The sequence below is a fragment of the Musa acuminata genome, chromosome BXJ3-5, assembly GCF_036884655.1.
Source record: "Musa acuminata AAA Group cultivar baxijiao chromosome BXJ3-5, Cavendish_Baxijiao_AAA, whole genome shotgun sequence".
In the NCBI taxonomy this organism is placed as follows: Eukaryota; Viridiplantae; Streptophyta; class Magnoliopsida; order Zingiberales; family Musaceae; genus Musa; species Musa acuminata.
In genome coordinates, this window is record NC_088353.1 from 33,665,646 (window position 1) to 33,692,480 (window position 26,835).

The 26,835-nt window shown below is 36.1% G+C and overlaps 1 pseudogene; it reads left to right on the forward strand.

Annotated features, from left to right (window-relative positions):
* The first annotated feature begins 5,915 nt into the window (after window positions 1-5,915).
* LOC103974693 (uncharacterized) lies at window positions 5,916-20,735 on the forward strand (annotated as a pseudogene).
* The last annotated feature ends 6,100 nt before the right edge of the window (window positions 20,736-26,835 follow it).

The window sequence follows — 26,835 nt, forward strand, 5'->3', positions numbered from 1 at the left end:
CCAATGCAACTGTGGTGGAAGGGAGCCCATTGGACACTAGGTAGGTCAAAGACAGAAGCCCCATGTCCAATGATTTCACCCTTCGTCTATCGCCCTCAGTCGCCCTTGTCATCTTTGACTGTCACTAGAGCTAAACAGATACGCGAGTGCCAAATAAAACTCTCTTGATGGTAGCATCCATCATAACTATAGCCTTCTCCACCGGCATTGACTTCACATCATCAGAGGTCTCCCTCCCTATCTTAAACCCTAAATATTAAACTCTAAACTCTAAATCCTTAACGCTAAACCCTAAACTATAAAACCTAAACCCTAAACCCTTATACAAAAATACTAAACCCTAAACATTAAACCCGCAACTCTAAAACCTAAACCCAAAATATCAAACACTCAACCCTAAACCCTCAACCCTCAACAATAAATCATAAACCCTCAACCCAAAACCTCAAACCGTCAACACTAACCCATAAACCCTACACTCTCAACTCTCAACCCTCAACCTTAAATTTTAACCATAAACCTTAAACCCTAAAGCCTCAACTTTAAATCCTATACCTTGAACCCTCAACCCTAAAACCTAAACCATAAACCCTCAACCTTAAACCCTAAATCTACAATCCTAAATCGAAAATACTCGACCCTCAACTCTAAGTCATATTTCCATCTACTCTGATCTTCTTCTTGAAGATCCATTTACAACCAATGGGTACAAAACACTTGTGTGTATCATGTTGAATCTCATATTTTGATGATGAAATCAATTAATAAGTTTGTTATCTAATATGTGTTTTGAGTGTCGTAGGACTATCTTCGATCATGGAGAGATAACTTAATTAAAGTAGAAAGAATCAATGTTGGGCCGAAGTGAAACAAGTTAGAAGATTAGACGTCTAGCTGAATGATTGATCGATATGTCGACAGAAGGCTTCATGGTATGAGTTTGAGCTTCGGGCCAAGAAGATCATACATTACGCTAAGGAGATCCGATGTTGCGGGAAGACAATATGCCGATTGGGTAATATACCGAAGGAGAGGATGATACGTCGAAGGGTCGAATGAAGTGCTAGATAAACTAATGATATGTCGAACAATATGTGATTAATACATTATAATAATTTGTCTAGATATCAAATGACTAGAACCAAAGTATCTTTTACAAATAAAGAAAGAAAGGCTCTTGAAAGACTCTTAATTGATGAAGACATCTGAGTAGTTTCCATCATGATTATGGCCATGACATAGAAGACTATCATGACTTGAAGGAACAAATCGAAGGACTCATTCATTGGGGACACCTCGAGAGGTTCGTCCGAAGGCACCGGGAGGAGATATCTTCTTAGGTCGTAAAGTCTACACCCAAGCTGCCACTAAAAAGCGCTTGAGGTCAGAAGACGACTCAAAAATAACCTTTAAGGAAGAAGAGACGGAGTACCTCGATCCAAATTAAGATGATGCCTTTGTAGTCTCCGTAAGGATGATTAATGCCCGAGTAAAGAGAGTTATGATTGATATAAGTTGATCTATCGATATCTTCTACTTTGAAACTTTTTAAAAGCTTGGGCTTTTGGCTAACGATCTCATCCCTATTATTTCTTCATTGATGGGGTTCATTGGCGACTCTATCTCCCTTCTCTAGACTCTAAGCCTACATATTACGGTTGGGGACTAGCCTTACTCTAAAACAATGATGACCAAATTTATAGTAGTCGACATTCCCTTAGTTTACAATGTCATTATAGGTCGACCCATACTCAACAGGCTGAGGGCAACGGTGTCAACATACCATATGGTTATATATATATATATATATATATATATATATTAACGATCAATCATCATCTGACATATAATCACCATGTGAAAGCTATCATGGATGGAAAAGGTCCATGTTATCCTCCACCCATCTACTCGCATGGACAAAATTATAAGAGAGAGACATTTGGACAATTACAAATTGTCCTCTCTAAGGCCAGGTGACATCTCGAGAGTTTGATACTTTTACTTCGAAGTCACCTCAGCCACCACCTCAAACACTCCTATGTCTTTAGATTTAGACAATGTCGGATTGACTCATATATCAATAATGATTTTTCTACGTTAATAATAAAATTATTTTATTAATAAATAAAATATGGTAACACACTACCCACACGTTATATCAGAAAATAACATAAATTGCTAATCCATTTTTTAATTATCTCTATTACACCTTTTATAAGCCTAAGTACTGCAAAAGAGAGATTTAGAAATAAAAAATCACAATTACATCAAACTAAATAAATCATTTGTTCTTTCCTTGTTGGAAGAAGATAACATCCTAAATTTATCTTGAAAATAATCTTCTAAATTTTATTTATAATCATAAGTTAATTTTTTATTTTTTTCATATTTTCTTTCTTTGTAATCTAGAAACTACATTAGAATTATTTCACATATCGCAACTTGTGATCGAGAAATAGTAGCTCCTTAACTAATTGAATTTATTCAAATAAGATATAAACTAATTTGGTATATATCAGACTCCCCCTATTGATGCGACACGTATCAAACTCCTCCCATCAGTAGGTGTGCATTGTAAGCTTTTAAATTAATTTAATTAACTTTTTATTTATAAACTAAAATACACTTATTGATTTTCTAACTAAAATAAAATAAATACGCTTATCAAGAATTTTAATAAAACAAAATAATATTTATTGTATTAATACCTTTAAAATATAAAATATTTCCCATAATACCTTTAAGTAATATTTCCTATAACAATAAGGCATAGTTTTATTATTTTTAATTAATATGAAATCAAAGATAGAAATTAAAATCTCATACATTTTTATAAGTCTTCCTCTTCTCCTATTTAGTTGGTTAGAATTATTATCTTCTCATCCATCTTAAGTGATCAAAGAATTTGATCGTGCCAAAAGATTTGTGGAGATATTCTAAATAGGTTCCCCATCTAAACTAGAGGTTCGATAGTGGGGAAAGATTTAAGGAGGTTTTCAATTCTAGGTAAGCTATTTAATTATTTCATATTTTAAATGATAATATGTTTTATTTTTAAGATTAATTATATGAATATATTTTTATGCATATTATATCATATTCATCGTTCATGAAAATATGCAATCAACTCTTGGCATAAATAATTGTAGAAATTCTCTTTCTAACCGATGTAAAATAAAATTTTGAATTATAATATGATGTTAAATAATTAATCTTATCAATTTGATTTGTTAAGATAATGTCACAAAATTATTATATTTTATTATTTTCAATTTTATCTATTTTATTCAATTATTTAGATGAACTCTAAAATTTATAAAAAATGAAAATTAGATTGGGTAGTGTTGGAACTTACCCAACTCGGATCGGATCAAGGCTTCGGCGCGAGCCCGATCCAAATGGGCTTGGTTCGATTCCTAGTTATCCTAGTGGCTGAACCCAATTCAGGTCTCCGCATGGGTGGATTGGCAAAGACCAACGGCCAACCCAAGTCGAGGTAAGCATAATTAGGTCGGTTTAGGCTTATTAAGCTTGGCATAGTCCTAATTCGGTCTGCTTCTGGTCGGTTCAAACTCATTTTGGTGGTTTCAATCTGATATCATATCGGTTTACAGATCGATTCTGACTTGTTGAGTATGGTTCAAGGAGAAATTAAACCTAATTAGAGTCGGTTTAGCCTGGTTTAATAACAATTGGGCTTAGTTGGAGCCGGTTTAGTGTGTGGCTCAACGTATGCTAAATTCATTCGACCAGATTGGTTGGCTAAGTCAAGCATTACTGAATTATGTGTATTTATGATATATGAAACTCTTAATATAAATAATCAAAAAAGTTTCACAAGTAATAATTGTCTTATGATTTTTCAGGGTTCTTACAAAACTTTCTAGTTCCAAAAATTATTGAATTATTTTATTTATTTATTTATTTATTTATTTATATTCAGATAAAGAAAAAGATCGAGTCCCCTTCTCGAAGTTTTTATTTTAATTTATATAAGCAAAATGAAATATGAATTAATTAACGACATTCAGTCAATGATCTGAATTAATTATCTGTTATTTAATCAAAATGAAATATGAATTAATTAACGACGTTCAGTCTGCTCTCCTTCAAGATTTGACCGAAAAATCTGTTCTTTTTCTTTTGTCTGATGTTCTGCAGGGATCCCGAATAACCACCCTTTGCCGACTTCCTCTGTTCCTGTTGTTGTGGCAGCTCCTCCACGCAATTCGCAGATGAACTTTGCTCTTCATTGGCCAGAGCAGGCAGTCAAAGACGCGATCGAGGTAAACCTGTTGTCTGCTACAATAGGAGATGAACTCTTACGGTGGAAACCATACTGATCGAGTCTTTGATCTTGCAGAAAGGTCGTGCCTTTAAAGCAACATTTCGCGTGAACGCATATGACCGGAAAGAGGTCAGTAACAAAGCTTGTTCTTTACTGTTCTTGCAGAATTCTTATTGGGTGTTTGTTTCTTGGCTGCTGCAGGCCTTCTGTACCGTCGACGGTCTCCCGGTGGACGTTCTCATGTAACCGTTATTATTAAATATCTAATTTAATAATAATATAATCATTCTTATTAAGATTTATAATTTATTATCATAAATTTTTTCGTTAATTATGATTTAAATGATTTCAGTTTTTTATTCTTTAAACATGAAATCGTTATTATTAAATTAAATATTTAACATCATTAAAGTTCTTTTCATTATGGTCCAAACGTTACAAATTTGAATTAATTTTTGAACGTTATGATTTGATGATAATAAATGTTCTTGATGGGAGAACATCTATATATATATGAGGATTTTGGTCCTTGGGCTCAATATCTCTCTGAAGCGAAAGGCTTTCCTACACCATCTAAAGCGAGAGTTCTGAACCGAGAAGTACCAAAGTTCAAGAAGAAACCTCTGCAGAAATTCTTGGCGACAATGGTTGGAGGTATGCTATTTTGTTTCCGCATAAGTTTTTATTGTATTTCTATTGTAACGATTTAGAAACACAAGTTGGTTTAAGTCATTTTTTACATTTGGTATCAGAGCTTTTTGACTTCTATCTTGATACGAAAGAGTTTTCATTTTTTATGCCATGAAAATGATTTGATTTTGGTTTCTTCTTGGAAACTTCTTTATATATTTTATTGAAAATCATAAGGAAATATCATTTTCAACATTTTAGTTAGTAAAATGCTCATATTATGTATGCATATTTAGTTATATTAAATTATGATTATGAGCAAATTTTTTTTTTAATGTTTAAAATGTCTAGTGATCCATATAATCTTAATTAATTAAGAATTAGCCATAGCATCTTTAATTAATTAAAATTATATATAAAATTAAAATAAGGATCACATAAGTAATTAGACATCATATTGTGATTGATTATATTTCATATAATAATTGTTATCTCACAAGATCTTTTATTATATTTAATATAATTAATCAGGATAAAATATCAGATTATTTTCATAATTTACCCACATGGATTATGAATTGGAATATAATTTGATAGTTTTATCATAAAGACCATATGAATTTATTTGAATTAAGAATTTAGCTCACAAGCAATTTTTATGTCATAAGATTCATATTTTTGGCATGTTTCACATTAGTAAAACATGTAATTTAGTCTATTAAGCTTCAAATTTTGACATAAGCATGTTTGATTTTATACAATTTCTCAAACTGTTAATTTCTCTGATATTCGATGTGATATTCCCGAACTTAATGGCGATAACTATAAGATATGGAAAGAGAGAGTTCTCCTCCATTTAGGGTGGATAGATATCGATTATGCTATCAGGAAAGACGAACAACCTATAGTCACTAATACCAGCACTCCAACTGAGATCACGTTATATGAGCAATGAGAGCGATCTAATCGGCTCAGCGTGATGTTTATCAAAACTAAAATGACTGCTGGCATACGTGGTTCTGTTGACCAGTATGAAAATGTCCGAGACTTACTAAAAGCTATTGATGAACAATTCGTCACTTCAGATAAGGCACTGGTAAGTACCCTTATTATGAAATTTTCATCTCTTAGACTCACCAACATAAAGGGTGTGCGTGAGCACATAATGCAAATGCGAGATATTGCGGCTCAACTTAAGAAACTTGAGGTTAATATGTCAGAATCCTTCCTGGTGCACTATATTCTAAACACCCTTCCACCTCAATATAGCTCTTTTAAAATTTCATATAATACACATAACGACAAATGGTCAATCAATGAATTAATAACCATGTGTGTTCAAGAAGAAGAGAGACTAGTAATGGAATTGGGTGAGAATGCATTAGTAGTAACCACTCGAGGGAAAAACAAAACTGACAAACATCAAGCTAATCAGAAAGCTCATCAGCAGGGAAAAGGTAAAATATCACCCCAAGCTGATATCAAGAAAGAAGTAAGGTATTTCTTTTGTAAAAGAAAGGGACACATGAAGAACGAATGTACGAAATTCCAACAATGGCTTGAAAAGAAAGGTAAACCAACCTCATATGTATGTTATGAATATAATATGGTCAATGTTAATATTAGCACCTGGTGGATTGACTATGGATCAACAATCCATATTGCAAACTCTTTGTAGGGTATGCAAAACCTAAGGAAGCCAATGGGAAGTGAGCAAAGCATCTTATCAGGAAATAAGATGGGCTCACATGTAGAAGCAATTGGAACATGCATTTTAACTTTAAGTAATGGTTTTGTTTTAAAATTGGAAAGAACCTTTTATGTACAAGTTTCTCACGAAACTTAATTTCTGTTTACAGACTTGTACCATTTGGGTATTCCTTTAATTTTAAAGACACATCATTTTATTTATTACATAAATCTGATTGTGTTGGGAATGGTATTTTGTCTGACGGTCTTTACAGTATTTTATTACAAAATGATAATTCTCAAAGTTCAATGCATGTTCACGTTGGCATTAAGAGGTGTAATATTAATGAGAACTCTTCTATATTATGGCATCGGAGATTAGGACATATCTCCATAGAGAGAATTAAGAGATTAGTTAAAGATGGGGTACTTAGTACACTTGATTTTACTAATTTTAAGACTTGTGTGGATTGTATAAAGGGAAAGCAGACCAATAAGTCCAAAAAGGGTGCTAATAGGAGTTCAGACTTATTAGAGATAATTCATACTAATATATGTTGTCCAGACATGGACATACATGGTCAGAAATACTTCTATCTCCTTTATAGATGATTACTCACGATATATGTATATATATTTGCTTCATAACAAAAATGAAGCATTGGATGCCTTCAAAGTCTTTAAGGCTGAAGTTGAGAACCAATGTGGTAAGCAAATTAAAATTGTGAGATCAGATAGGGGTGGAGAATATTATGGTAGATATATTGAAAATGGACAAGCACCTGGTCCTTTTGCTAAGTTTCTTCAAGAACATGGGATTATTGCCCAATACATTATGCCTGGTTCTCTAGACCAGAATGATGTTGCAGAAAGAAGAAACCGAACCTTATTAGACATGGTGTGGAGTGTGCTTAGCAACTCTAGTCTTCCTAAGTTCTTGTAGATTGAAGCACCAAAGACGACTATGTATATATTAAACCGAGTTCCAACCAAGGCTGTCCAAAAGACACCATTTGAACTATGGAAAGGTTGGAAACCGAGTTTGCAACATATGCGCATTTGGGGATGTCCGTCTGAAGTTAGGATATATAATCCACAAGAGAAGAAACAGGACTCGAGGACTATTAGTGGGTATTTCATTGGATATGCCGAAAAGTCCAAAGGTTACAGGTTCTATTGTCCATCTCACACAACTAGGATTGTGGAATCAAGAAACGCTAAATTTCTTGAAGATGATGTGATTAGTGAGAGCAATCATTTTAGGAACATAGTTTCCGCACATGATCATATAGAATCTCAACCTTCCATATCAAATGATAGATTGATTATAGTTCATAGCACTCCTCAAGTACAAACTAGTGCTGAACAACCAATCATTGAAATTCCACAAGTTGTTGATAGTATTCTAATATATCAAGCAGTTCAGGAATTACAACAAGCTCCTGAACAACTAGTTGAACCACAAGTTCCTCAAGGAACCATTGGTACAACATTAAGAAGATCTACTAGAAATAAAAGATCAGCAATTCCTAGTGATTATGTTATATATCTACAAGAATCTGATTATAATATTGGAGCCAAAAATGATCCTGAAATATTTTCACAAGCCATGAGTTGCAAAGAATCAAATTTATGGTATGATGCCATGAAAGAAAAGATGAATTCCATGATGAGTAATGAAGTTTGGGATCTTGTAGAGTTGCCTAATGAAGCAAAGGCCATTGGTTACAAATGGATCTTTAAAACTAAGAAAGATTCGTTAGGCAATATTAAGAGGCACAAGGCAAGACTTGTTGCAAAAGGATTCACTCAAAAAGAGGGAATCGATTATACGGAGACATTTTCTCCTGTATCTAAGAAAGATTCTCTACGTATTATTTTGGCATTAGTTGCTCATTTTGACCTTGAGTTGCAACAAATGAATGTGAAAACAGCATTTCTTAATGGAGATCTAGAGGAAAATGTTTATATGAAACAACCTAAAGGTTTCTCCTCTAGTGTTGGTGAACACTTGGTTTGTAAGCTTAGGAAGTCTATATACGGCTTAAAACAAGCCTCCCGCTAATGGTATTTTAAATTTCATGAAGTGATTTCTTCATTCGGATTTGTTGAAAATCCCATGGATCAATGCATATACCAGAAGGTTAGTGGGAGTAAAATATGTTTCCTTATTTTATACGTAGATGATATTTTGCTTGCAACCAACGATAAGGGTTTGCTGCATGAGGTGAAACAATTCCTTTCTAAAAATTTTGACATGAAGGATATGGGTAAAGCATCTTATGTCATTGGCATTAAGATCCATAGAAATAGACCTCGAGGCATTTTAGGTCTATCACAAGAAACCTATATCGATAAACTTTTAGAAAGATTTCGGATGAAGGATTGTTCACCAAGTGTTGCTCCCATTGTGAAAGGTGATAGGTTCAATTTGAACCAATGCCCAAAGAACAACTTTGAAAGGGAATCAATGAAAAACATCTCATATGCTTCTGTCGTAGGAAGCCTTATGTATGCTCAGGTCTATACTAGACCTGATATTGCATTTATTATGGGGATGCTAGGTCGATATCAGAGTAATCCAAGTATGGACCACTGGAGAGCTACAAAGAAAGTGATGAGATATCTACAAGGAACCAAATATTACATGCTTATGTATAGACATACAGACAATCTGGATATGATTGGTTACTCAGATTCAGACTTCGCCGGTTGTGTTGATTCTCGTAAATCAACATCATGATATATTTTTATGATGATCGGTGGAGCTATTTCTTGGAGAAGCGCTAAGCAAACCTTAACTGCTACTTCTACCATGGAAGTTGAGTTTGTTTCTTGTTTTGAGGCTACTTCACATGGTGTATGGATTAAGAGTTTCATTTTTGGGCTTAGAATCATGGATTCTATTTCTAAGCCATTAAGAATTTTCTGTGACAATTCAGCTGCTGTCTTTATGGCTAAAAATAATAAAAGTGGAAGTCGAAGTAAACACATCGATATTAACTATTTAGCCATAAGAGAACGTGTAAAGGAAAAGAAAGTGGTCATTGAGCATATTAGCACTGAATTAATGATTGCTGATCCTTTGACGAAAGGCATGCCACCTCTGAAATTCAAGGATTATGTAGGGAAAATGGGACTTGGTTCCATTTTGTAATGATATTGAAACTCTTATATATTGTGAAATTTTCTCATTCATGTGCACATTATTTTGAGAAAATATATTGTTACTGGACCAAGAATAAACATAAGGTTTATTCATTAAGTAATATTGTCATATTAAGATTAAGAAACTAAATACATCGTGATACATGGATGATAATACTCGCTCTTAGAGGACTTATCGCTATGATTCATGTATTTATTTCTTAAGAAAATTGTTCAAGAAAAATTAATTCAAATTATTAAGATAAATGTATGGACCAAGTGGGAGAATGTAACCGTTATTATTAAATATCTAATTTAATAATAATATAACCGTTCTCATTAAGATTCATAATTCATTATCATGAATTTCTTCATTAATTATGGTTTAAATGATTTCAGTTTTTTATTCTTTAAACATAAAATTGTTATTATTAAATTAAATATTTAATATCATTAAAGTTCTTCATTATGGTCCAAACGTTACAAATTTGAATTAATTTTTGAACGTTATGATTTGGTGATAATAAATGTTCTTGATGGGAAAACATATATATATATATATGAGGATTTTGGTTTCTGGGCTCAATATCTCTTTGAAGCGAAAGACTTTCCTACACCATCTAAAGCGAGAGTTCTGAGCCGAGAAGTATCAAAGTTCAAGAAGAAACCTCTGCAAAAATTCTTGACAATAATGGCTGGAGGTACACTATTTTGTTTCCGCATAAGTTTTTATTGTGTTTCTATTGTAATGATTTAGAAACACAAGTTGGTTTAAGTCATTTCTTACCGCTGATGCACAAAACAGAGCGGTATGTTCATTCGGGTATGTCTTTGCAGATCACATTTGCGTAGTGTGATGATTCCTTTACGTTATTATGTGTAGATAGAAGGTGATGTGGTCGCTGTAATGTTGGATCCTGTTGTGTACTGGACCAAGTTGAGAGGATCGAATGATGCTCTGATCTCCAAGGCATCAACCGATTCAACTTAGAACAGGGACTCCGAGCAGGGAGAAGCTGCAAGAGCTTTGGAGGGAATACGTGCTACGTTGAGTTGCAATCCATCGAAGCGACCAACTGGGAGAGTCTTGTCTATCATCAGAAGCTCTCCTCGTCGTGAAGCAGTGATTGGTCTTCTTGCTTCGAATCCATGGTTTCCTGAAGGAGAAGAATATGGAAGAGAGTTGGATTACATAAAACTCATACATACAAATTCCAAATTGCCAATGACGGTAATCACTGTGGAAAGTCTTCCAGGTTGTGCAAAGGAAAGGCTCATCAATGGCGATGTATCAATTGAAAGGGAATTGGTAGCCGCTCGAATAAAGGTGTGGAAGGAAGGAAGTGTCTGCCCCAAAGCACATGTTATCCGTATGTTGGGATGAGCTGAGGAAATTGAGCCACAGATAAGTGCTGTATTGTTTGAGCATGCAATCAGAGCTGCATTCTTCTCTCCGGAGTCTTTGTCTTGTCTTCCAGAAGCACCATGGAAGATCCCTACGGAGGAATATGAGACCAGAAAGGACCTTAGATACACTTGCACCTTCACAATCGATCCTGCATCTGCTACCGACCTCGATGATGCATTATCTATCGAAAAGAATTCCGAATCGGTGTCCACATCGCTGATGTTTCAAGGTTTGTACTTCCAGACACAGCATTAGATAGAGAAGCCCGAATTCGATCCACCAGTGTGTACACACCGCAGCACAAGCTGCCAATGTTGCCTCTAGAGCTTTCTGAGGAAGCGTGTTCCCTTGTACCAGGTGAGGATAGGCTTGCCTTCTCCATCACATTGGACATTGATGACACCGGAAACATCACCGTGCGGTGGATCGGCCTATCTGTGATCCATTCATACTGCAAGCTATAATATGATGATGTGAAGGACATCATTGATGGAGGATTTGAGGTTGATGTTTCAGGGAAAACGGTACCTAAAATGAATGGGCAGTTTGAGTTAAAGGATGTTGTTGATTCTCTTAGAAGCCTGCATGGGATCACCAAGAAGATAAGGGAGATCAGATTAAAAAATGGAGCATTTTGGATTAAGACTCCTAAGCTTGTCTTCTTGTTGGATGAGAGTGGGAATCCAAATGACAGCTTCCTTGGTGTGAGGAAGGAGTCAAGTTGTCTTGTTGGGAGTTGATGCTGCTGGCAAATGAATCAGTTGCAGAGCTTCCCAGGCTGTGCATTACTTTGCAGGTATGCTGAGCCTATGTCGATGAAGCTCAAAGAGTTCCAAGAATTTTGTAGGAAACATGGACTCGAGTTGGATGCTTCGTCATCCGGCAAACTTCAGCTCGCACTACCCAAAATGAGAGAGAAACTGAAGAATGATCCTGTGTTGCTTCAAATTCTTTTGGCACGTGCTGCAAGGACAATGCAATTAGCAGTCTATTTTTGCACAGGAGATTTGAGAGGCAGAGAAGATGAGTGAGCTCGTTATGGACTGTCATTCCCACTCTACACACATTTCACTTCTCCATTGAGAAGGTTTTTGTGGCTGACATTATTGTACATAGAATATTGGCTGCAGTGGTTGAAGCTGAAGAGGTTTTTGTGGAGAAAAGGCATAGTTGTGCATCTGATTCAGGTGATGGGATTGGCAATAGTTGTTTTACTGGTCTTTATTTTGATAAGGAGGCTGCAGAATCTGAGGAAGGTAGAGAAGCATTGTTGTCTGCAGTTGTGAGATATGGAGTTCCTTCATCTGAAGTGGTATCTGAAGTTGCTGCATATTGTAATGAAAGAAAGAGAGCTAGCAAGCATGCTGAGCAATCTGCAGAAAATGTTTATCTTTGGGCTTTGTTGAAGAACAAGTAATCTTCTTCTTTTTTGTTTTCAATTACTATTTTTTTCTTTTTTCTATAAAGAATAAGTGATGAACACAAGTTCTAAAATATTCCATAAGATATATCAAACTTTAAAAAATGAGATTGTATAATAGAGATAAAAAAATCTGAAAAATAGAATTTTCTATATTATAAAATTAAATAGTGGTAACATCGCATATATACTGTGATTATACAAAAGATATATAACTTCTTGCAGCTTTAGAGAGAGAAATTGATCATATTATGATTAATTTGCTGACATAGATACAAAACAGAGTTCATACTTGATTGTTTTCATTGGCATTTTGGGTTGAGCATGAGAAGATGATCCTTATGCTGTCATTATTATTTGCAGGTGATGTTTTTCGAAGCTAGGGTTCTAACAGTAGGACCATATTTCATGACAGTCTACATATACAAATTTGCTGTAAGATCTTAGCACCTCATCTTGATATAAATTTGTACTTTTACTTCTATATTAATCTCATGGATTCTTGTTTTTTTCTCTCACAGATTGATAGGAGGATATATTTTGGTGAAGTTGAAGGATTGGCTGTTAAATGGATTGCAACTACTAGTATTTTGGTTTTTAGTACACCAAACATTGAACCCTCGCAAAAAAGTCATCTTCCTAGGAGTTGTCGTGAGATTGAAGATATAGGGTTTACGATGAGCCAATGCCAAATAGTTACCCCCGAAGATAAAAATAAATGCATTACTATTGCTCCGAGTTCTTATAATACAGAAAGCAATGTAACTATGACTCCTCTATGCTTTCCTTCGGTGATCGGAGTTTTATCCATCGTTCTTATGGCTATTCATACTATTATTGAACAGTCGTGTAAATTTCGAAGCAAAACTGTATATATATACGGTGATGATTTAGACAAAGTTTTATATTTCAATATTGTTTTGACATGTAAAACTTCATAAATATTATTGTTATTATTTATAAATTTTATATTATTAATTAATTTTAATAATAATTATATTTTTTAAAAAATAAAAATAAATTAATTATGAGAATATAGAGAACTTACGTGTTACCCACCTGACAGGGATAATATTAGTACCCTCCAACTCACCCACTTGATAGGGATAATATTAGCACCATCTAGCTCCCTCGACTACGTGAATTAACAAACAATAAAGGCATAGGAATAAATTATCATTAACGATAGTACATCTCAACATCCGTAAATGATAGGGATAATATTGGCTCCCTCCAACTGTCTCCATTACGTGGACTAATAGACAATAAAAGAATGAGATTCAATGATTATTAATGACAACATGCCTCAACTTCCCTAGGCATTAATGATTGACTGCAAATCGCTCTCATTAAAGCCTTCGTAGTTTAGTGTAAGGGGGGCCTTGGCTAAGGCATGACCAGATCGCTCAGCGCCTAAGTATAAAAGCCATGCCCCAAGCTAAGTAGGCAATAGCTTCTCTATTCTCTATTCTCTCATTTACACAGCTCATGTTGTTATCTTCTTCCCCCTCTGCCTCTCGCTAACTTAAATATCGGAGGGGTCAAGCTAGGAAGCCTCCGACATAGACCTATTATGCAAGACTACCAGTGGCTAGGAGATGACCCCATAATAAGGGAGACCCCGTTCTTCTACTCAACCTCCTTGTTACAAAATTAGATCACCCCAATGAACGATCCCCACAACAGATCTATAGATTGTAATGGGAGAAAAAGTGTTATTTTTGTTAAAAAAAATCATATCATCAATTAACTAATTGGACCCTATTTGTCCATAAAATTAAAAAAAAATCTCCTCCGAGGAAGGTTGGAGAAGAACAAAAATGCTCCATCGACAAGGTTGTGAGCTATAGAATTGTTTAACATGGTAACAGTTAAGAAGTTAAATATAAATTTTAAAATATTATAAATTAATATTTTATCTTTTAAATAAGATTAGATAGAGTTAGAGAGATAATGAGTTCTTAATTTTATTGATTAAAATATATTTTGAAAGATTTTAAATTAATATTTTATTTTTTAAAATTAGATTAGATAGAATCATAAAGATTAAGAATTCTTATATTTCACATCTATAAATATCTGACATCTACTAGATAATTCAAATCTTAAATATTCAAGCCAATAGAATTGAAGTATAAGAGTCTTTTAAAATCTGTAATTATTTTTTTAAGAAGTTTAATAAAATTTTATTTCACGTTTTAATTTTGATCTAATAGTACCTTTTTACTACTATTCGAGAATAGATTGTATTTACATGTGATCATTTCTTTTTCTTTCATATTAACATATTCAAAAGATAAAACACCCACAGATTCAACCAGTTAAAAAAATATCCTAGATTTATTATAAAACAAAACTGCCTTAAAATAATAGGATTTGAGAATAAAGTTTCGCAGATTCAAATGGGAGGCTTTTGTGAGTGCATAAACTTGAGATAGCCCAGAATTCAACTTGGAGCGGAGATGAAGCTTGATGTATGTTGCTGTCTTCTATGATTACATTGTTGTTACCATCCACAAAGCAAAAGCTAGACTTGCTTTGACATCTTAGCGAAAGAAGGATCCATCACAGTAAACAGTCGATGAATTAGGAATGCACTCAGCTGGGGGTGGATTTGAGGCATGGTGGGTGCTGCTGCTGCTTTCGTTGATCATGGTATCGAGTCCATTAAAGCTGCGATGGCTGCTACCTGCTGAACCAACAAAAATGTCTTTCTTAGAGGAAGATTCATTGCTAAAACCGTGTAGGAAGCTTCGAACACTTGCGTGTTCGGGCAGTGGTGAGTTGCTAGAGGGGTTCTACTCAAGTATTAAAGCTGCGGGAAGATCTGACTTGAATCTAGAGTGGCTGGATTATATGATGATTGTCTAATTATATGATTGAATTTTGATTATGAACATGGATCAATATAAAAAAAGTTTGATTATTATAAGATTTCTTAGGGGATAAACTCCTAATTATTTATCCTAAACTCTCTATTGTTGCCTATAAATAAACAGGACCTTATGACTCAATGTAAATATATGATATTATTGAGAGATGAACTAATTATTAAGAGATTATATATATTTTTTATCTCCCTTTGTCCTTAATTCATTGTTAATAGTAATATTTTCAAGGATACGAAGAGAGAAAAAAGTGAATCTAGCTTTTCATACATATATTATATATTTCAAATTCGATGATAGTGCACTTACGGATCAAATAAAAAGTTTCTAAATAATATCGAAAGATATACATCGTATATTTGATCTATTGTTATGTGATTTAAATTTTTAACATTAAAATTTTTCGTATAATAATAATATAATCAAGATATTTATACTTATGATTAATATCAAAGTCATATTTTGAAATCAAATACTTTGGATCATAGGAGTATTTCAAATCTATTTTTTATTTAGATCTGTTTGTTAACACCCCTCGCTTGCAAAAAAGTATTATTTAATTTTAATTTATAATTCCTAAATGATCTACTTATATTGTTGTTTTACTATTCTACTTAGTCTATCATATCGCCCGCTGCTTGTAGACGATCTAAGATTCCTTATGTTTAATCGATGAACCACTATCGATAGATTGTATATGTATGATGTATTGTCGAAGGAGGTGGTCTTCGTTTGTCTGAAAGAGAACTAGAGAGGAAAAAAAATAACAAAGAGATAATAATAAAATAAAATATAACTATCAAATTCACAAAATATAGGTTTTGCATCAATATACATCTTATGATAGAATAATATTATTTAAAAAAATATGGTATCACATCACCCACATATTATATAGGAAAAGAGTGTAATTTATTAATCTATTATTTTTATGCTCTCTATTACAAGGTATTAGCCCCTTTTTATAAGCCTAAGTATCACAAAAGAGAAAAAAATTAGAGATAAAAAAATATAATTAAATCAAACTAAATAAATTATTTGTTCTTTTGTTATTCGAAGAAGATAACATTTTAATTTTATCTTGAAAATAATCTTCGATGATAGGCTTCCATTTATGTAGAAATAACGATTTGAAATATCTTTGTATTTGTAATCTTTATTTACAATCATAATTTAATTTCTTGTTCTTTTCTTTCTTTGTAATATACAAACTACATTAGAATTATTTCACATGTTGTAATGTGGCAACTTGTGATCTTAGAGAAATAACTCTTCAACTAATCAAATATATTCAAATAAGATATAAACTAATTTGGTTTTGCATTATACCTATAAGGTTGATCGAATACCGGACATGATCTTTGAGCTAACGTTGTCAAGTTGATGAGAATCCCTATATCAATGGGCACCAATTCCAATCAAGCGAGAAGTAGTTGTGCAAGCGACAAAAGCTATAGTCGTTAGCTTCTTAATTAATTAATTAATTAAATTTTTTATTTCTAATGAAAATACCCTTATTTATTTTCTAAATATCTTATCAAGAATTTTAATTAAAAAAATAATATTTCCTATATTAATACCTTTAAATAAGGTATAGTTTTATTTTTTAATTAATACGAAATCAAAGATAGAAATTAAAATCTCAGACATTTTTTCAAGTCTTCCTCTTCTCCTATTTAGATAGATGGTTGGAATTATCCTCTTCTCATCTATCTTAAGTGATCAAAGAGTTTTTTAATTGTGGGGAAAGATTTGCAGAGATGTTCTAAATAGATTCTCCATCTAAACCAAAGAAAGAGTTCGATAGTGGGGAAAAATTTATGGAGGTCATCTATTCTCAAGAGGTTATTTAATTACTTTATTTTTTAAATGATAATATGTTCAATTATTATGATTAATAATTTGTATGAGATTGATCATATTTGAATATTAATTCACCTTCATTCATGAAAGAAAATATGCTATGGACTCATGGCATAGATAATTATAGGAATTTTCTTTCTAACAGATGAAAAATAAAATTTTGAATTATAATATGATTATTTTTTAACTTAATATTGTGTCATTAAATTATTAGATTTCATTATTTCCAGTTTTATCTATTTTAATTCAATTGTTTAGATGAAATTGGGTAGTGTTGGAACTGACCCAACTAGTATTAGGAGTGCGAGCCCGATTCCTATTGTGTTTGACAACGAAGTTATCCCGGTGGCTAAAACCCAATTAGAGTTTAATGATTCGTTCGGTATATCTTTGCGGATCAAATTTGATAATTGTCTTATGATGATTCCTTGACATGATTGTGTGTAGATAGATGGTGATGCAGTCAGTTGCTGTAATGTCGGATCCTGTTGTGTACGGGACCAAGTTGAGAGAATCGAATGATGCGTTGACCTTCGAGGCATCAACAGATTCAACTAAGAATGGGGAATCCGAGCAGGGATAAGCAGTAGAAAGGATACGTGCTATGATGAGTTGCAATCCATCGGAGCGTCCTACTGGCAGAGTCTTGTCTATCATCAGAAGCTCTCCTCATCGTGGAGCAGTGATCGGTCTTCTTGCTTTGAATCCATGGCTTCCTGAAGGAGAAGAAAATGGAAGAGAGTTGGATTACGTACAGCTGATCCCTATAGATGCCAAATTGCCAATGATGGTAATCACTGTGGAAAGTCTTCCAGGTTGTGCAAAGAAAAGGCTCATCAATGACGATGTATCAATCGAAAGGGAATTGGTAGCTGCTCAAATAGAGGAGTCGAAGGAAGGAAGTGTTTGCCCCAAAGCACAAGTTATCCGCATGTTGGGGCGAGCGGAGGAAATTGGGCCACAGATAAGTGCTGTATTGTTTAAGCATGCAATCAGAGCTGCAGACTTCCCACCGTAGTCTTTGTCTTGTCTTCCAGAAGCACCATGGAAGATCCCTACGGAGGAATATGACACCAGAAAGGACCTTAGAAACACTTGCACCTTCACAATCGATCCTGCATCTGCTACCGACCTCGAATCGGTGTCCACATCAATGATGTTTCAAGGTTTGTTCTTCCAGACACAGCATTAGATAGAGAAGCCCGAATTCGATACACCAATGTGTACATACCGCAGCACAAGTTGCCAATGTTGCCTCCAGAGCTTTCGGAGGAAGCGTGTTTGCTTGTACCAAGTGAGGATAGGCTTGCCTTCTCCATCACTTGGGACATTGATGACACCGGAAACATCACCGGGCTATGGATCGATCGATCTATGATCCATTCATGCTGCAAGCTATCATACGATGATGTGCAGGACATCATTGATGGAGGATTTGAGGTTGATGTTTCAGGGAAAACGGTACCTAAATTGCATGGGCAGTTTGAGTTAAAGGATGTTGTTGATTCTCTTAGAAGCCTGCATGGGATCACCAAGAAGATGAGGGACATCAGATTAAGAAATGGAGCATTTTGGATTGAGACCTAAGCTTGTCTTCTTGTTGGATGAGAGTGGGAATCCAAATGACAGCTTCCTTGGTGTGAGGAAGGAGTCAAGTTGTCTTGTTGAGGAGTTGATGCTGTTGGCAAATGGATCAGTTGCGGAGGTCATATCCAAGGCTTTCCCAGGCTGTGCTATACTTCGCAGGCATGTTGAGCCAATGTCGACGAATCTCAAAGAGTTCCAAGAATTATGTAGGAAACGTGGACTCGAGTTGGATGTTTCATCATCTGGCAAACTTCAGCTCGCACTACCCAAGATGAGAGAGAAACTGAAGAATGATCCTGTATTGCTTCAAATTCTTTTGGCACGTGCTGCAAGGACAATGCAATTAGCAGTCTATTTTTGGACAGGAGATTTGAGAGGCAGAGAAGATGAGTGGGCTCATTATGGACGGTCAATCTCACTCTACACACATTTCTCTTCTCCATTGAGAAGGTATGCTAACATTATTGTACATAGAACATTGGCTGCATTGGTTGAAGCTGAAGAGGTTTATGTGGAGAAAACGCAGAGTAGTGGTGCATATGATGCAGGTGATGGGATTGGCAATAGATGTTTTACTGGTCTTTATTGTGATAAGGAGGCTGTAGAATCTGAGGAAGGTAGAGAAGCATTGTTGTCTGCAGCTGTGAGATATGGAGTTCCTGCATCTGAAGTGGTAACTGAAGTTGCTGCATATTGTAATGAAAGAAAAAGTGCTAGCAAGCATGCTGAGCAATCTGCAAGAAAATGTTTATCTTTGGGTTTTGCTGAAGAACAAGGAGGTAATTTTATTTATTTTTTTCACTTATGGTATTTTATTTTTCTAAAGAATAAGTGATGAAGACAGATTTTGATCCTAATATTTATTTATTTTTACTCTTATACCTAAATATTGTAAGGATATCATATGTTTTGATACTCTTATAAATTGAGAAATAAAATATATAATAAGGATATCATATGTTATGATACTGTTATGCCTAAATATTCCATAAGATATCTGACTTTCAAAAATGAGAAATGTATAGTAGATATAAAAAATCTGAAAAAAAATATATCAACCAATATCTCTTGGAAAAAGGAATTTTTTATATTATAAAATTAAATAGTAGTAACATCGCAAATATATTATGATTATACAAAAGATATATAACTTCTTGCAGCTCAAGAGATAGCTACTGATCATATTACGATTAATTTGTTGCCATAGATAAAAAACAATGATAATACTTGATTATTTTCATTGGCATTTTGGGTTGAGCATGAGAAGTTGATCTTTATATTGTCATTATTATTTACAGGTGATGTTTTCCGATGCTAGGGTTCTAAGAGTAGGATCAACTTTCATGACAGTCTACATAAACAAATTTTCTGTAAGATCTTAGCACCTCATCTTGATATAAATTTGTACTTTTACTGCTATATTAATCTCATGGATTCTTCTTCTTTTCTCGAGAGAGGATATATTTTGGTAAAGTTGATGGATTGACTGTCGAATGGACTGAAACTACTGGTACATTGGTTCTTATTGCACTGAAGACTAAACCCTCACAGAGAAGTGATCTTTCTGAGAAGTGTCATGTGATTGAAGATGTAGTGTTGATGATGAGCCACTACCAAATAGTTACACCCGAAGATCAAAATGAATGCATCTTTACCGCTATGAGTTGTTGTAATAGAGAAAGCAATGTAACTGTGACTGCTCCCCTATGCTTTCCTTTGGTGATTCGAGTTTTATCCACCATTCCTATGGTTGTTCATGCTATTGGAGGAAGCAAAGGTCATGTACACATCATGGCAAGACTATATATACACTGATGATTTAGATAAGGTCAGAAGAAGAAGAAAAAGTTTCTAAGTAGAGATATCAATTATGTTCATAGGTACGAGCACGAGGAATAAATGCAAATGGAGGTATTTTCTATTATTCGTATAGTGATCGAGCAAGAAAGGGTAAAAGCACTTTCCTTCTTCCCTCGTACCCATCCTCGTCATGTAAATATGTGAGTCGGTACGATTCAAATCAAATCAAAGTTGGGTTGAGCCTTGTTAAGTTTCCTATACAATTCACTCCTCTTGTACACTACAGGGTTCATCGTTTGCAGCAGCAAAACTGTCTCTATTCTGCACTCCAAGCCAATCGGTGTAAACTATCTCTTATACTCTTCCTCAAATGGTATCCACATAATACTTCCTCTTTTGAATCTACTAATCATTACATGAACGATATCATACTTCCTGTTCTCCTTAAGAAAAATGTATAAAATGATTTCACCCTTACTGATTTCTCGATTGTGAAGAGCACTTAAAGTTATTTTTCCTGAGAGAAGTCAAAGAACCTTGAGAGATCGATCAGGCAGTTGGGAGTCTTCGTACATTCCTCCCACGCTCTCTCTTGGAATGCTAGTATATTACTGTGTTTCTCTTGAGGGCACATGAGAAACAAAGCCATCCTTGAGAATGATGGTACAAGTGAAGCTGCTTATGTTGGCACTAACCATTCATGGTTGAATTCCTGGAGTTCTATTTTAGGGTCTTTAGATTACAATGAGTTTGAAAGAGATTGTTCCACAATGTAATCTTCAAGAACATCATTTTTGAACCAGAACAATGTAGTGAAGCCCAATGCAGTTTAGACACTAGGTAAAATGTCCAATGCAACTGTGGTGGAAGGGAGCCCATTGGACACTAGGTAGGTCAAAGACGAAAGACTCATGTCCAATGATTTCACCCTTCGTCCATCGCCCTCAGTCGCCCTTGTCATCTTTGACTGTCACTAGAGCCAAACAGATATGCCGGAGCCAACTAGAACTCTCTTGGCGGTAGCTGTTGGGAAATATTGGGGGCGACATCACATGCGCAGCGGAAGAACAAGAAAACAAAATCCCCGATTCCCAAAAAGATGTTCGTCGTCGTGCGAAGATTGGTGCGCAAAATCCGCGAAACTCAAAACTGCGTATAGAGTAGATTGTGTTACCTAGGGAGATCGTATATCCTTGTTTCCTTGTAGATCCTTAGAAGAGGGTGAAGGAGGTCAAGTGTCCTCATCTCTAGCGGTGATCCACACAGTAGGGTTGCGACGACGCTCCTCAAAACTGCAGGCCTGCTCTAAGGTGGAGAGGGAGAGGAGAATAGGAAAGGCAAGCAAAGACTCTAGCCTATGAGGCTCTGAATCCCTCATATTTATAGAGATCCCCTGTCAAACCCTAATGGGTCCTCCCCTAATGGGTATTGGATCTGTATCCAATAGGACAAGGGCTCCGTCGGATTATCTCATATTTGAACCTCTACTCATCGCAATGCCTACCATATGTGTATGACCCTCTATGCCCAATATCGAGCTGGCCGTGAGTCATACCTGTCAGAACTCCTTCTAACTCAGTGAATTATTATCTCTGTAATAATTCACTCGACTCATCGACTACGAACGTACTAGGCCACTACACCGTAGTCCACGGACAATACAGGGGAATCCAATCCATTGGACTTGTCTATCCTCAGTTACCATGTACCTATAGTCCCTTATCCATCTAATATCCTAGAGACCGTATATCGAGCATGGTGTTGTCAGACCCATACGGTTTCTACTCGAGTCTCGCTCTAATCGAATTCTCCCGGAGAACTCTTTCTCTCTCAACCCGAATGACCCTAGCCAGGGATTTGTCTGAGCAAGAACACATGGGATATTCCTCTCATGACGCCGAGAGTGGATGATCCTCTATCAACACTCAATAGCCCTCGTAAGGTCGACTACCACTCCCAATGACCAGCTGTACTAGATCTGGGACAGCCAAACCTATAAGTCTGGTATCAAAGAGTGGAGCACTCATACAGGACATCCTTGGTGTCTCAAGTCTAAGGACTAGATACACCATAGGACTACGGAATCGCTGTCTGACAATAAGGCATCATCAACCATCCAGCATTCCGTAAGCGGATCAATCAGTGAACTCATTCTCCAATGAGCACCTGTACTGTATCCCTAGTGTCCCTACACGAGCAGCTATGAGACCAACTGCATCCATCATATGGACGGGTATACAGCACACCAGTCTATCCGGTTATCATGATGTCCCTCTCGAGTAACCTATGACCAGGATTATTTAGGATATGTGTTTAAAGGTGAATCGATCTCATTATCGTGATCTCATCACGATCCGATTCCCATTGCACAAATCCAAGGACATCACAATATATATATGCACATATGCAATAGTTATAAAGTAATATACGCCAAAATATAATAAGCAAAAAAGATTCTGTATCAAGTCACACGTGCTATCACTCACGTGATTGGCTTGCTGGGCACCTATGACTAGCAATCTCCCACTTGACCTAAAGTCAATCACCTATGTGTATGATCCCCATCAGACCCCTGTGACGCTTAAAGACAAAATGAGACAACGACTTTGTCAGTGGATCTGCAATGTTATCTTCGGATGGAACTTTTTCCACTGCTACATCTCCTCGGGTTACGATCTCTCTGATAAGCTGGAACCTCCTCAGAACACTTCTGATGAGACTCTGGTTCCCTTATTTGAGTAATCGCCCCATAGTTGTTGCAATATAAGGAGATCGGCTCCTCGCTACCCGGCACGACTCCCAAATCTGTGATGAACTTCTTCACCCAGACTCCCTCCTTTGCTGCATCTAATGCAGCAATATACTCCACCTCTGTGGTCGAGTTAGCATTGGTATCTTATTTGGAACTCTTCCAGCACACTGCTCCTCCATTCAAGGTATACACATACCCTGAATTCGTCTTGCTATCATCGATATCAGACTGAAAACTTGAGTCTGTATAGCCTTCAACCTTAAGGCTATTACCTTCATATACTAGTAAAAGATCCTTAGTCCTTCTCAAGTACTTAAGGATACACTTTATTGCTTTCCAGTGCTCCAAGCTTGGATCCGTCTGATACCTGCTCATGACACTCGAAGCATTAAGTACTCACCTCCTCGATCTGATCGAAGAGTTTTGATACTCTTTCCAGTTTGGTTCTCCACCTCATTCTTATACTCTCTAAATTTCTCAAAGGCCTCGGACTTGTACTTTATTAAGTACACATATCCATACCTTGAGAAATCATTAGTAAATGTAATGAAGTAGGAGTAACCTCCAATGGCATAAGTTGACATGGGTCCACATACATCACTATGTATGAGTTCTAACAACTCAGTGGCTCTCTCTCCAGTTCCACTAAATGGAGAGTTGGTCAATTTTCCATGAAGGCAAGGCTCGCAAGTTGCATATGACAAATAGTCGAATGGATCTAGATATCCATCATTTAGCAACTTTTGAATCATTCCCTTATGGATATGACCTAGCCTACAATATTCATGATATATGGAGCAGTGTCTTGCATAAACAAACCTTTATGCAATATTCCTCTCGTCAATCTCCCATCGGCTTTGCTAGAATTTACAATAAATTGTAGATGTGATAAGCAATACTGGTATCCAATACCAATACACTATCACAAAAATCTAACAATTGGAGATTGATCATGAATGTACTTGAAGCTTCTCTAAGCTTCTATTTTGCCCTCTCTGTAAGGTACTCTTTGCAATTCCTCTTCCAGTGCCCATCTTTACCACAGTGGAAGCATTGGCCTTTGTCCTTTACTGGGTCTTTCTTAGCAACCTTTGCTTTACCTGGTTTGCCCTTGCCCTTTCCCTTCTTAAGGGACCTTTCTGCTTTCCTTTTCTTTCTAGTCTCACTAGTGTAGAGAACTGGCTTCTCTTTCTTAATAGTACTCTCTGCCTCCCTCAACATATTGAGGAGCTTTGGGAGAGTCACCTCAAGCTTGTTCATATTAAAATTCATTATGAACTGTGAAAAGGAATCTGGTAGGGACTGAAGCACAATGTCCACACACAAGTTATCCTCTAGGACCATTCCTAGACCTGTGAATTTCTCTATCCACTCAATCATCTTTAGGACATGGTTCTGAACCGGTGTCCCTTCAGTCATCCTAGCGCGGAAAAGGCTCTTGGATATCTCATTTCGTTGAGTCCTTCCGTGTTCCTCAAACAATTTACGGACATGTAGGAGAATGGATCTGGCATCCATCTTTTCATGTTGTCTTTGTAACTCAGGAGTCATAGAGCCCAACATATAGTACTGAGCAAGAGTGGAGTCATCAATGTACTTTATGTAGTGAGTGATCTCATCCTCGTTTGCCCCTTCTTCGGGCGTAGATATCACTGTATCAAGGACGTACACGATTTTCTCCGCTGTGAGAACAATTCTCAAGTTACGGAGCCAATCCGTATAATTTGGACCAGTGAGGCGGTTGACATCAAGTATGCCACGTAAGGGATTTGAAAGCGATATTTTCTGAAAATAAAGATGCAGCAGAAATGAATAACATGCAGATTTTGCAAGAAATAAACTATCAAGATATGAACTTCTATCTTAATATGCTCCCACTATTTTACTAACGAGTCACGCAACACCCTCAGCACGTGAAACAGAAGTCTCCGGCAGACTTCTAGTGGGGATCAGGATCCAATCAGCGTCTTAGTGTAACCTCGAGGGACTCGACCAATCACACTAAGCCTAAAAGGTAGGCAACTCTTGCCGATCACAACTCCTTGTGATTCCCGTCCTGTTCGGCCTCCGAATCACCATGGTCTCGAGGGACTCGACCAACTATGATGCTCGGTTAAGTCAACACCTTCGTTACAAAGATGAGTCTGATTTGATGATATACCCTCGAGGGACTCGACCAAGCATACCATGCCCTCAGGTCACCGGTGACATCTCTATGTCGTAAGCAAGATAGCGAATCGCGATATAAGTAAGTCTCAAGGGACTCGACCAACTCAACCTACACCGGGAATCGGTTCCTACTCATAACGATAGAAGGCCATGTGGGTCAATCTAATTGCCTCACGTTTACCGACTTAATATTATCGAGAGAAGTTTCTATGATTTGGTCTCCTAATATGACAAATCACACATATACATATTTAATATATATCTACATCGCATGTAAATATATATATATATATATATATATATATATATATATATATATATATATATATATATATATATATCTAGTATGTGTATAAATAGTCACACCAAATGATTATGGACAATAACCTAATATGATTAGGCCCGAGCCAGTAGGCCTAATTGTTGGGAAATCATGGGGGTGACATCACATACGCAGCGGAAGAACAAGAAAACAAAATCCCCGATTCCCAAGGAGATGTTCGTCGTCGTGCAAAGATTGGTACACAAAAAAATCCGTGAAACATGAAACTGCGTATAGATTATGTTACCTAGGGAGATCGTATATCCCTGTTTCCTTGCAGATCCTTAGGAGAGGGTGAAGGAGGTCAAACGTCCTCCTCTCTAGCGGTGATCCACATAGCAGGGTTGCGACGACGCTTCTCAAGACTCCAGGCCTGCTCTGAGGTGGAGAGGAAGAGGAGAATATGAAAGGCAAGCAAAGACTCTAGCCTATGAGGCTGTGAATCCCTCCTATTTATAGAGATCCCGTGTCAAACCCTAATGGGTCCTTCCCTAGTGGGTATTGGATCTGCATCCAATAAGACAAGGGCTCCGTCGGATATCTCATATCCGAACCTCTACTCATCGCAATGCCTACCATATGTGTGTGACCCTCTAGGCCCAATATCGAGCTGGCCGTGAGTCATACCTGTCATAACTCCTTCTAACTCAGTGAATTATTATCTCTGTAATAATTCACTCGACTCATCGACTACGGACGTACTAGGCCACTACGCCGTAGTCCCAAGACGATACAGGGGAATCCAATCCATTAGACCTGTCTGTCCTCAGTTACCATGTACCTATAGTCCCTCATCCATCTAATATCCCAAAGACCGTATATCGAGCATGGTGCTGTCAGACCCATACGGTTTCTACTCAAGTCTCGCTCTA